This window comes from Panthera uncia (genome assembly GCF_023721935.1).
Source record: "Panthera uncia isolate 11264 chromosome C1 unlocalized genomic scaffold, Puncia_PCG_1.0 HiC_scaffold_3, whole genome shotgun sequence".
NCBI classification, from domain to species: Eukaryota; Metazoa; Chordata; class Mammalia; order Carnivora; family Felidae; genus Panthera; species Panthera uncia.
In genome coordinates this window covers 110163725-110176157 of record NW_026057584.1, presented here as the reverse complement: position 1 = coordinate 110176157, position 12433 = coordinate 110163725, and the positions used below count along the sequence as shown (strand labels likewise).

General features: G+C 36.9%; 1 pseudogene; it reads right to left on the bottom strand.

Moving 5' to 3' along the window:
- Window positions 1-4938: 4938 nt before the first annotated feature.
- The window catches only part of LOC125911448 (heat shock cognate 71 kDa protein-like), a 97409-nt pseudogene continuing 89914 nt past the window's right edge, over window positions 4939-12433 (bottom strand).

Here is a 12433-nt window from a genome sequence, read left to right as displayed (position 1 = left end):
TGACTTTTGGTGAACATACACATTTACTTCTGTTGGGTATTGTTATGGCTTGGACTGTGTTTTCCAAAATTCATATCATTGGAGTCCTAACCCCCAGTATCTCAGAATGTGACCTTATTTGGAAATAGCATAGCTGCATTTATAGTTCATTTAGATAAGGTCATAACTGGAGCAGAGTGGTGTCTAAACCCATATGTCTGGTGTCCTTATAAAAGGGGGGCTGAACATAGGTACACACACAGGGAGAATGCCATGAGAAGACTGGTGAATATCCACAAGCCAAGGAACCACCAAAAAACCAGGATAGAGACAAGAAGAGCTCTTTCCATTGTGCCATTAGAAGGTGCGTGGTTCTGTTGATATCTTGATCTGAGACTCTGGCATTCAGAACTCTGAAACAATGCATTTCTGTTTTATGCCACCCAATTTTTCATACTTTGTATGGCAGCCCTAGAAAACTAATATATGTAGTCATCTAGAAGTGGAATTGTGAGGACATAGGGTAAGAATTGGTTAAACTCAGTTCAAAATTTCTAGTTTCCCAGAGTTGTTTTACATTTTACAATCTGAAAAGCAGTGCATGAGAGGTTCATTTGCCCCATCCCCAACATTTGGATTATCTGTAGTCTCAATTTTGGCCATTCCAGGGCGTGTGTAGTGATACACCACAGCACATTTTTTGGGGGGTTTTGTATTGTTTTGTTTTTGCATTTCTCTGATAAGTAATTAATGTATGTGAACATCTATCTAATCATATGTTTACTAGCCTTACATATATTTTCTTCTGAAAAGTGTCTGTTCAAATTCTTTAATTTTTGTATTCAGTCATAGGTTTTCATGATTTTTGCACATTTTTACATATTCTGAATAAAAGTTTTGTTAGGTATATTTATTGCATACATTTTTTTTTCTGTCTATGCCTGTCTTTTTGCTTTTTAAATGGTGTACTTGACAAGTAAAATTTTAAATTTTGATGAAGTAAATTTTATTTTTTCTTCTTTGGTGAGTGTGTTCCATATTTTTTCTAAGAAATTTTAGCTTATTCCCAAGACCATGAAGACATTTCACTATGTCTTATTTCAGAACTTTATGGTTTTAGCTCCTCTCACATGTAGCTTAATGGCTAAAATTAACAACTCAGAAAACAACAGATGTTCGCAAAGATGCAGAGAAAGGGTAACCCTTTTGCACTGTTGGTGGGAATGCAAACTGGTGCAGCCGCTCTGGAAATAGTATGGAGGTTCCTCAAAAAATTAAAAATAGAACTACCCAACAATGCAACAATTCCACTACTAGATATTTATCCAAAAGATACAAAAATGATGATTTGATAGGGCACATGCACCCCAATGTTTATAGCAGTGCTATCAACAATAGCCAAATTATGGAAAGAACCCAAACATCATCTACTGATGAGTGGATAAAGAAGATGTGGTATATATATGCAATGAAATATTACTTGACAATGAAAAAGAATGAAATCTTGCCATTTGCAACAATGTGGATGGAACTAGAATGTATTAAGTGATATGTCAGTCAAAGAAGGACAGATATCATATAATTTCACTGATATGTGAAATTTAAGAAACACAACAGATCAACATAGGGGAAGAGAAGGAGAAAATAGATAAAATCAGAGAGGGAAGCAAACCATGAGACTCAAATACAGAGAACAAACTGTGCATTGCTGAAGGGTAGTCTGGTGGGGGGATAAACTAAATGGGGGATGGGCATTTGTTGGGATGAGCACTGGGTGTTATGTGTAAGTGATGAATCACTGGGTTCTCTACTTCTGAAACCAATACTACAGTGTATGTTAACTAACTTGAATTTAAATTAATTAAAAAATTAACTTCTGAGGATTGTTGAAGTGTCAAAGTTAATGTTTTTTGACGTGGATATCCAGAGACATAAACATCCACCTATTTGGCCAGGTTGGGTGACCTTGGACTTGGTGGGAATACAGAAAGGCTTAGAGGGAGGGTGGAAGTGAATTAGGGATGCTAGATCTTGGGTTCAATCAGATGATCCACTTAAATTTAACCAAATGGCGGATGTGGAAATCAAGTGTAGTTTTTAAATCAGGGGCAGAGCATCGGTGCCACATTAGGAGCCACTTGTAGCATGTGGCTGAGCATACCTATGTGTCCTCACTCTTGCTCACTCATAGTGCCTCCACCCCCAAATCAGGGTGCACATGCAGCAGTGCACACACTCTGTCCCTTCCATCCTTGCAGGATGGATTTGAGATCATGGAGCAGTGGGAATCTGGCATCTAAAGTAGGGACAGATGAAAATAGCCAGGTTAGCTATTTCAGTGCATCAACCTCTCATGCAATGCAGCTGCATGTGTGCATGGGAGCCAACATGTATGTGTGTGTGTGTGCATGCATGCATGCATCTGGGTATGAGGACACATGTGTATTGTGTATGCACACAAGAGCATGTGCATGTGTGTATGTGTGCATGTGTGTTCATGTGCTCATGTACTCTCTGAACATGCATCTGACCATATTATAGGGTACACTCTTCTACAATTCCAGAACTCCACTAGAAGGAATGAACTATGTGACCACGGTACATCCTCAAAATTGACCTGTTATGTATTTTATCTCCTTCTCATTTATTCAGTATTCTGTTTTCCTTCATTTTATCTTTCAACTTTTGAGGGGGGCAGTGTAGAGGAAACTAAATTAAAAAAAATCTTAGAGGGGTGCCTGGGTGGCTCAGTCGGTTAAGTATCACACTCTTGTTTTTGGCTCATATCATGATCTCACAGATTTCCAGCCCCACGCTGGGTCCACGCTGATAGTGTGGAGCCTTCCTGGGATTCTCTATCTCTCTCCCATTGTCTGCCCCCTTCCTCAAATTAAATAAATAAATAAACTTTTTTTATAATAAATAAATAAACTTTATTTTTTTTAAACTTAAAAAATATCTTAGAGTTTCTTCCTTCCTTCCCTCCCTTTCTCTTTCTGCCTTTCTTTCTGTCTGCCTTTCTCTCTCTCTTCTTTTCTCTCTAGCTCCCTCTCTTCCTCCCTCCCTTTCAGTTTGTCCTTCCCCCTTCTTTCCTCCCTCCCTTCCCCTTCCTTCCTTCTTTTTTGTCTACCTTACTTCTATAACTGTTACTGTTTTATGGGAGGAATATCACCCCCAACTTCACCAAGGATACTAGATTTCTTGTTTTATATGTTCATATATTCTCTATTTCCTGAATTACATTTTCTTTACTGTCAGTTTTTGTTAGTTTTCTTTTGGCCAGTCACTTTTTCAGCCAATGTTCATTAAACATCTTCTATGTGCAACCATAGTTGTTCCCCTTGGGGCACATCAGTGGTCTTTCCTTAAATGTTTTCCTTGGTTATCAAGTTAAATTTCATATCAAAGAGTGAAGCAATGATAAGCCTGGTTGGGAGCACATGCACATGGGTAAGGATTGTCCACTGGAGGTCTTTACTTTGAAATGAATAGGTTGGAGCCTAGCTAACATTATTGGGTAACAGAAGAGGCAGGACCTGAATATTGCATGCTTTTCTCAGGCCTTCTAATGGCCTCATCAGTCACTCTAGTTCTCCTCCAGATTGTTCAAATTCTTTATAACTTCCCACAATTCTGTCTGGAAAGAACAGGTCGAGCTACTGATACTCTTATGTGTCTGTATTATTTATGGGTGATGGTGTGTTGATGAGAGTCACTGCTCCACATACAGAACTTAATTCTCTATTTTCCTTCCACTATACGTATAGCCATCAAATACAAGACCCAGAGTAGATCAGGACAGACTATTACCTTCTCACAGTTCCAGGTCTCTCCCAAGCTGTGAGCACGCGTCTATCTTCCCTCTGTCTTAAGCTTAGTTAAATTCTCTTTTCCAAATGTCTTCTTACATCTTGCTTTGCTATCATTTAAATGAAATGTTGAGAGGGAGAAGATATAAATGCCTGTGCTCAGTCCACTATTTGGAACAAAAAGTCAGATTGGGACTTTCTAAAAGTGTAGGTGAAGTGGAGAAGAACCAATATTTTTATAATACAGAACTTTCTCAGTAAAAAATATAGTATGGGTTCCTGTTTGTTCAGATTTTTTAATCTGTTAGTTTTTTTTTATTATCTTGATGTATTCATGAGGTTTGTTTTTCACATGGCTTATCTTTCTTTTTGCTAGTGTGAATGGGGAATACTGTTTTTTTCTAGAAAATTTTATTATTGGTTCCTGCTGCTACAATAGGAAATTATATTATAGGTTTGTGTTAATTTTGATTTAATCTCTTCGATTGAACTCATGTTAGTTCATTAATTGTTCAACTGAATACCTTATATGTTTAAAATAAACTACCCGATCTATAAAAAATAATAAATAAATAAATAAATAAATAATAACAGTTTTGCTTTTTCCTTTCTAATATTAAATTTTGTTTATTTGGTTGGTTTTATTTAATATATTAGCAACAGCTTTCAGTACAATAAAAATTCGTAGCAATGAATGAATGAGTAGAAGAACAAATTTTTTTCTTAAAACTGTCTCATGGGAACGTGCTGGTATTTTACCACTAATTACGATGTTTCTTTAGATTTTTTTGGAGAAAATGTTTATCAGATTAAGGATAATTCCTCTTTTCCTGGTTTACCTGTAGTTTTGGGTTCGCTGTTGTTTTCAGGAACGTAAGTTAAATTTTGATAGTTTGTGTTTTCCTTTTTTATTTTTTTTCAATTTTAAGTACAGTTTTATTTAAGGCATCGCATTTGCCACCTAGAATACAGCGCTTATAAAGTGCAATGTTTATTTCTTTCCCCTGTGCACTTATTCCATATTCAAGTATCAAGATGCCCAGTTTATTTACAATAGCAGCTCGACTTTAAAACTGCCATGGAATTTGCTACAAATTTGGGTCCTTCAAATGTTTTATGTGGAAAATGCTAGGTCTATTCTCAGGTTGGCTTACTCAACCTCTTTGATGGTGGATCCAGAGGAGGCACCACCAGATGCAGGAGCTCCACCACCAGAGAAGCTCCCAGGCATTTCTCCTGGCATGCCTCCTGCACTCTGGTAACAGTTGGGTAATGATGGAGTTGCAGACTTTCTTCAGCTCTTATGATGTCAAATTCTTCCTTCTCTGCAGTCTGGTTCTTATCAAGCTGGTTGATGATTTTGTTACACTTGCCAAGAATCTACTGTTTGTCGTGAAGTTTTTCATCTTCAACAGTTGCTTTCATGTTGAATGCATAAGATTCAAGTGAACTCTCAGAAGATACATTGTCCTGCTGCTTCTCATTTTTGGCATTGTACTTCTCAGCTTCCTGACCATATGCTCAATATCTTCCTTGCTCAAATGACCCTTGTAATTACTAGTGGTAAACTTGTTCTCTTTTTCCATACTCTTATCCACAGCAGAGACACCGAGGATGCTATTATCATCAATATCAAAAATGACTTCAATCTGAGGTACAGAACAGGGGGCAGAAGATATGCTATGACTTCAAACTTGCCAAGTAGGCTGTTATCCTCAGTCATGACATGCTCACCTTCATAAAGATGAATGAGCACCTGAACTGAACAGGTGGTGAGTGAGCACACCTGGTTGTCAGAGTAGGTAGTGAAGGTTTGCATATGTTTGGTAGTATTGCACTTGATGAGGACAGTCATGACTCCTCCAGAAGTTTCAAAGCTAAAAGAAGGAGTGACATCCAACAGCAGCAAATCTTTAACATTTTCAAATTTGTCTCCAGAAAGGACGGCTGCCTGGACAGCTACACCATAAGCAACAGCCTCATCAGGGTTGATGCTCTTATTCATTTCTTTCCCATTGAAGATGTTTTTCAGAAGTTTCTGAACACTGGGGATATGGGTATAACCACCCACCAGGACAATAAATCATGGATATGAGACTTGCCTAGCTTGGCATCATGAAGGGCTTTCTCTATAGGGTTCAGGGTGCCAAAGAACAGGTCAGCATTTAATTCTTCATATTGGGCATGATTATTAGAGATATAGAAGTCAAGTCTTTCATACAGAGAATCAAACTTTATACTGGCATGGTTACTGGAGACAAGTACACGTAGCATGTTCACAAGCAGTATGTACTGGCTGATGTCCTTCTTACGTTTGTGATTGAACACAGCAATAACATGGTTGACCATTCTCTTGTCAAAGTCTTCTCTACCTAAGTTTGTGTCTCCAGCTATAGATTTTATTCCAAAGATCCCATCTTCAATAGTGAAGATGGACACATCAAAAGTGTCACCTCCTAAGTCAAAGATAAGCACATTTCTTTCAGCTTTAACCTTTTTGTCTAAGATGTAAGCAATAGTAACAGCAGTTGACTCATTGATGATTCTAAGTTCATTGAGAACAGCAACAGTTCTAGCATCTCTGGTAGCCTGATTCTGAGTTATTAAGGTAAACAGGTACTGTGACAACTGCATTGGTAACAGTTTTCCCAGGGTATGGCTCTGCAATTTCCTTTATCTTTGTCAAAACCATTAGAGGACACCCCCTCTGGATAGAAACTTTTTTTCTTCCTTGTATTCTACTTGGACCTTGGGCTTCCAGCATCATTCACCACCATGAAAGACCACTGTCTCATATCAGATTGGACAACAGCATCATCAAACGTACATCCAATCAGGCATTTGGTATCAAAAACTGTGTTGGTGGGGTTTATTGCAACTTGATTCTTTGTAGCAGCACCGACATGACCAGTGTCAGTAAAGTAGATATAACCGGGTGGTTCAGTTTCCCTTATCATTGGCAATTATTTCCACTTTCTGGTGCTGGAAGACACCCACACAAGAGTAAGTGGTGTCAAGATCAGTGCCCACTGAGGGTCTGCTAGACAGTTGCTTCTGTATGGGCCTAGCATGGCTTGTGAAGAAAACAGAAATCTGGAGAGCTAGCACCACATGTAGTGAATGTTTTTTCTTCTTAATTTGCTAAATTGTACAACTGGCCCTAGCTATCTTTACAATATCTTCAAAGTTTAATTAGTCTCTTCAAGTTTTCTATTTCTTTTTGAGCTATTTAAAATCATTTGTCACCCCAGGGAGAACATCCATTTTCTGTAGATTGTCAAATATATATACAAAGTCATACATAATATTTTGTATTTTTCTATGTTTTATTGCCTCTATTCATAATCTTTGTCTCCTTTCTCAATCCCAATTTTCATTGAATTACAAGTGCCAATTTCATTTTCTTGGTATTCACAGAACAATATTTTTCTATTATTGATTTTTACCTTATTAAATTATGCTTGTTTACTTTTTATTTTTTATTAGTTTCTGGTGTAGCTTAGTTGTTTGACTTTTGATCTTGTTTTCCCCTGGGTGCTGCTTTTCTCAGCTCTCAGGTTCTGACCTTCCCAGCAGGACCTAAGGAGGGAGCCCCAGGCTTTCTCACTAGTTCTTATCTGATGTGGGGCAGAAGGCAAAGGAGGGAAGCAACACCACGTGGAAGCTGTTATCAGAGAGTCAGGCTCGTTAGTATACATGTGCAGATATTTGTGTCTCTGGGATAAATGCCAAGTAGGGCAGTTATTTATTATGTTTAGTTTTTTAAGACACCAACTGTAAACTCTTCCAGGATAGTTATAACATTTCACATTCCAACCAGCAGTATTTGAGATATACAGTGTCTTCACAGACTCACCAGTATTTGTTATTGCTACTATGTTTTATTTTAACTGTTCTAATAGATGTTTATTGATACGTCATTGTGATCTTAATTTGCATTTCCCTAATGGCTAGTGATGTTGGACATCTTTTCATGTGCTTGTGCTTATTTGTCAGCTGAATATTCCCTTTGGTGAAATGCCTCTATGTATCTTTTGCTCATTTTCTACTTGGATTGGTTGTTTCTTTAATGTCAGGTTTTTTCATATTTTTTATCTGAGTCCTTTGCCAGGTATGTGCTTTGCAAATATTTTCACCTAGTTGGTAGCTGTTTTTTTCATCCTCTTAGTAGGGTTGTTTGCAGTGGAAAACTTTTCATTTTGATGAAGTTCAATTATTTGATATGAACAAAGACATCTCTATTAATTTTATGCTTTTCAGTATATAAGTCCTGCATATGTTTTGATGGATTTATACCTAAATATTTCTTTTTTTGATCAACTGTAAATTGTATTTTTAATTTTAATTTCAATATGTCAATTGTGTTTGTATAAAATATAATGAAATTTTTTAACTTATTATTTACACTCCAGTTAATTAGAATACAGTGTAATATTAGTTTCAGGTGTGAGATTTAGTTATTCAACACTTCCGTATACTACCCGGTGCTCATCATAATTGCACACCTTAGTCCCCATCACCTATTCCACCCAGCTCCCACCAAATCCCCTCCCAGTTTGTTTTCTAAGTTAATACTCTGTTTCTTTGTTTGTCTCTCTCTTTTCTTTCTCCTTTTCTTGCTTGTTTTCTTTCTTAAATTCCACATATGAATGAAATCATGTTTGTATTTCTCTGACTTATTTCAGTCTGTATGGAACCTCAAAAGACCCTGAAAGCCAAAGCAACCTTGAAAAAGAAAATCAAAGCTGGAAGTATCACAATTCCAGACTTCAAGTAATATTAAAAAGCTATAGTGATCAAAACAGTATGGCAGTGGTGCAAAAATAGACATGTAGTTCAGCAGAACAGAATAGAACCAATAATAGAACAAAATAGAATTCAGGAAGGAAGCCACAACTATATAGTTAATTAATCTTTGGCAAAGCAGAAAAGAATATCCAACGGGAAAAAGATAGTCTCTTCCACAAATGCTTTTGGGAAAACTGGACAGAAACATGCAAAAGGATGAAACTGGACTACTTTCTTACACCATACATAAAAAGAAATTCAAAGTGGATGAAAGACTTAAATGTGAGCCAGGAAATCATCAGAATCCTAGATTCTTATATTTATAGATATTTTCTTATTTATAGATATTTTCCTGAGGCAAGAGAAACAAAAGCAAAAAGAAACTATTGGAACTTCGTCAAGATGTAGTTAATTTTTATATGTTAACCTTGTGTTCTACAAATTTGGTGAGCTCATTTATTAGTTTCAAAATTTCTTGTTTGTAGAATCATTGGGGTTTTCTTTTCTTTTTTTTTAATGTTTATTTATTTATGAGAGATAGAGACAGCACAAGCAGGGGAGGGAACAAGAGAGAGTGAGAGGGAAACACAGTATAGGAAGTAGGCTCTAGGCCCTGAGCTGTCAGCACAGAGCCCAATGTGGGGCTTGAACTCACTAACTGTAAGATCATGACCTGAGCTGAAGTCGAAGGCTTAACTGACTGAGTCACCCAGGCGTCCTGAGATTTTCTGTGTAGACCATCAGGTCAATTGAAAATGGAAACAGTTTAATTTTTTTTCCAAACTATATGTCTTTCATTTCCTTTTACTGTCTTATTGTGCTGGCTGGAACTTCCAGTACTGTGTTGAATTACAGTGGTGAGAGAAGGGATCCTTGCCTTGTTCTCAATTTAAGGGGGAAGCACATTCAGTCCTTCACCATTAAATATGATATAAATTGTAGTTTTTCACCATTAAATATGATATAAATTATAGTTTTTCTACATATAAATTTATATGATATAAATTAAAATATTGTTTTAATGAAGATGATCTTCATTAAATTGAGGATTTCCCCTCTCTACTTATAGCTTACTGAGAATTTAAAAATCATAAGTTGTTAGATAGTTGTTCATGTGATATTGGGTTTTGGAATAATTCTGTAACTTCTCTTTAGTCTCCAGTTCCCTGGCCAAGCTCTGTGGTTTAGATACCATGAGGAGTTCAGAAAAAAACTGAGGGAGGAATTCCCTAGCTAATGCTTGCAGTGCTCTAACAATGGGATGAGAGGACTGTTGGTGGGTTGAGTAACTCTAAGCAGGTCTCTTGCACTAATAAACTCCCTGAAATGCAGCACATTGTTGAAATTTCAGAAGGATGTAGAGCCCTTTGAGATCACTTTGCCCAATGACCCTGAGGAGACCTTAGAGACTTAATTAAATGCCCTTCAGAGATAATCTTGTTAAAGTTAGGGAGAGTGGCATGGTGTAGGGGATGTATTACTAAAAATCTCTCTTTCAAATTGCCCTGACAGCAGCCGCTGCCAGGAAAATAGAATCCAGACAGCTGCTACAATAGCCTTTTAAGAGGAGAAGCCTAGGTTCTGCTTGAATGAGCCCAACCTGTGCCATCCCTGGGTGCCTTGGCTGGGAAATAGCTGTTTATCCAGACTACTGCTCTTCCTGGCTCTCCACTCCTGCCTCCTACCCCAGAAAACTCATGGCCAAGTACTGACAGGGTGACCCTACTCAAGTTTATACTTTGCCAGCCCCAATGATGGATAAAGGAACTGTGTCCTCTGCTTCTCCATGTGGATCTGAGGGTATGTTGGAAGAACTCTCTTTTGCTCAGACCTCTCGGTGTTCAGAAATAAACAAGACTAGTGGTTGGTAAGTGTCCCCAGGAGAGACCAGAGGGCCTATGCCGAGGTTAGAAGTTCATGGGAAGATGAGAAATTTGTATTTCTTGGGCCTTTAGATGTTGGTGCACAGGTGCACACAATCCCTGGCACCAAGGTGAGAGGAAATGGCTCTCTGGTTTTAGGTCCGAGGATACCAGATCCAGAATCCTTGACCTAGCCTGATTATGAATTGGGTTTCTATAAACTTCTGTTAAGGCCTCTGCTACCAAATTTATTGGTGTTGATATATTGTCTATGTATACCTTTCTTAGACTTTACTCCCAAGCATTAACATTACTCCCAAGCATTAACATACTCCCAAGCATTAACAGGAATTGCTGCAGTTATAAACCTTATTCATGGGTTACAGATAATGGCCTGGCCATTTGACCAAGTTACTGGCAAGCCTTGGACCAGCATATAAAAAAAGTAAACATTTAATGCTAAAAGTTTCCCTCTTAACACTGCTTTCTCTGTGATCTTCAAGCTTTTATATGTTGTCTTTTTGTTTTCATTCAACTCATGTACTTTAAAAAAATTTTTTCTTGATACTTTCTCTATGAGCGATGAATTATCTAAACATGCAGTTTTTAGTTTCTGATTATTTGGAGGTTTTTCTGTTAGTGTTCTAACATTGATTTCAAGATTTATGGTCAGAAAATTGAAATCTGTATGATTCAATTTTTTTGATTTGTTGAGGTTTGTCTCATGGCCAAAGATATAGTCTATGTTTATTAAATGTTTGGTGTATTATTGACAAGAGTTTATTCTGCTCTTTTTGGGTATCAGATTCAATAAGTGTTTATTGGTTCCTCTTGGTTGAGAACTCTGTAGAGTTCTTTTATTTACTTGCAGATTTTCTCTCAATTGTTGAGAGGGAGGTGTTGAAGTCCCTAATTATAATTGCAGATTTGCCTATTACTCTTTTACCTCTCAGGCTTTTTTTTTTTTCATAATTTACATCATCATTGTTTGATGCATGCACTTTTAGAATGGCTATGTCTTCTTGATGTATCGATCTTCAACATCAGATGATGTTGCTTTATATGCATTTTTTTGCTCGGAAATAAAATTTACATATTGATATTTCTCTCCTACTTTGACTGATTGTACCTTTTCCATCCTTTTGTTTTCAATCTATGTATATCACTATATTTGAAGTGAGTTTCTTTTAGACAGCATACAAATAAATCATATTTTTTTCTCCTTGACAATCTCTGTCTTTTAATTACTGTATTTAATTCATTTACATTTAATGTAATTATTCCTATTTTAAGGCATACATCTACAATTTTATTTTTTCTCTTGTTTGTTCTTAATATTTTTGTTCTGTTTTCTTTTATTGCCATATTGTAGTTTAGTTAAACATTTTTTAAAAATACAATTTTTGGAGCACCTGAGTGGCTCAGTTGTTTGAGCATCCAACTCTTTTTTTAAGTAATTTTTTTTAATGTTTATTTATTTTTGAGAGAGAGAGAGTCAGAGCATGAGCAGGAGAAGCACAGAGAAAGAGGGAGACACAGAATCTGAAGCAGGCTCCAGGCTCCAAGCTGTCAGCACAGAGGCTGATGCAGGGCCTGAACTCACAAGCTGTGAGATCATGACCTGAGCCGAAGTTGGATGCCCAACCGAATGAGCCAATCAGGCGCCCCGAACATCCAACTCTTGATTTCAGCTTAGGTCATCGTCCTAGGGTTGTGAGATCGAGCCCCACATCAGGCTCTGTGCTGAGCATGGAGCTTGTTTGGGATTCTCTTTCTTTCCCTCTGTCCTCTCCCTCTTTCTCTCTAAAATAAAAAAAATGTTAATTAAAAATACAACTTATTATATATATATATATATATATATATATATATAGTGGTTTTAAGTGGTTAAAGTATGTCTCTTTATACATTTCTTATTTTATAAATGTGTATGTAGGTGCATATATATATATATATATATTCAAATTAATTAGAAGAAATTTATGTTCCTTTAAA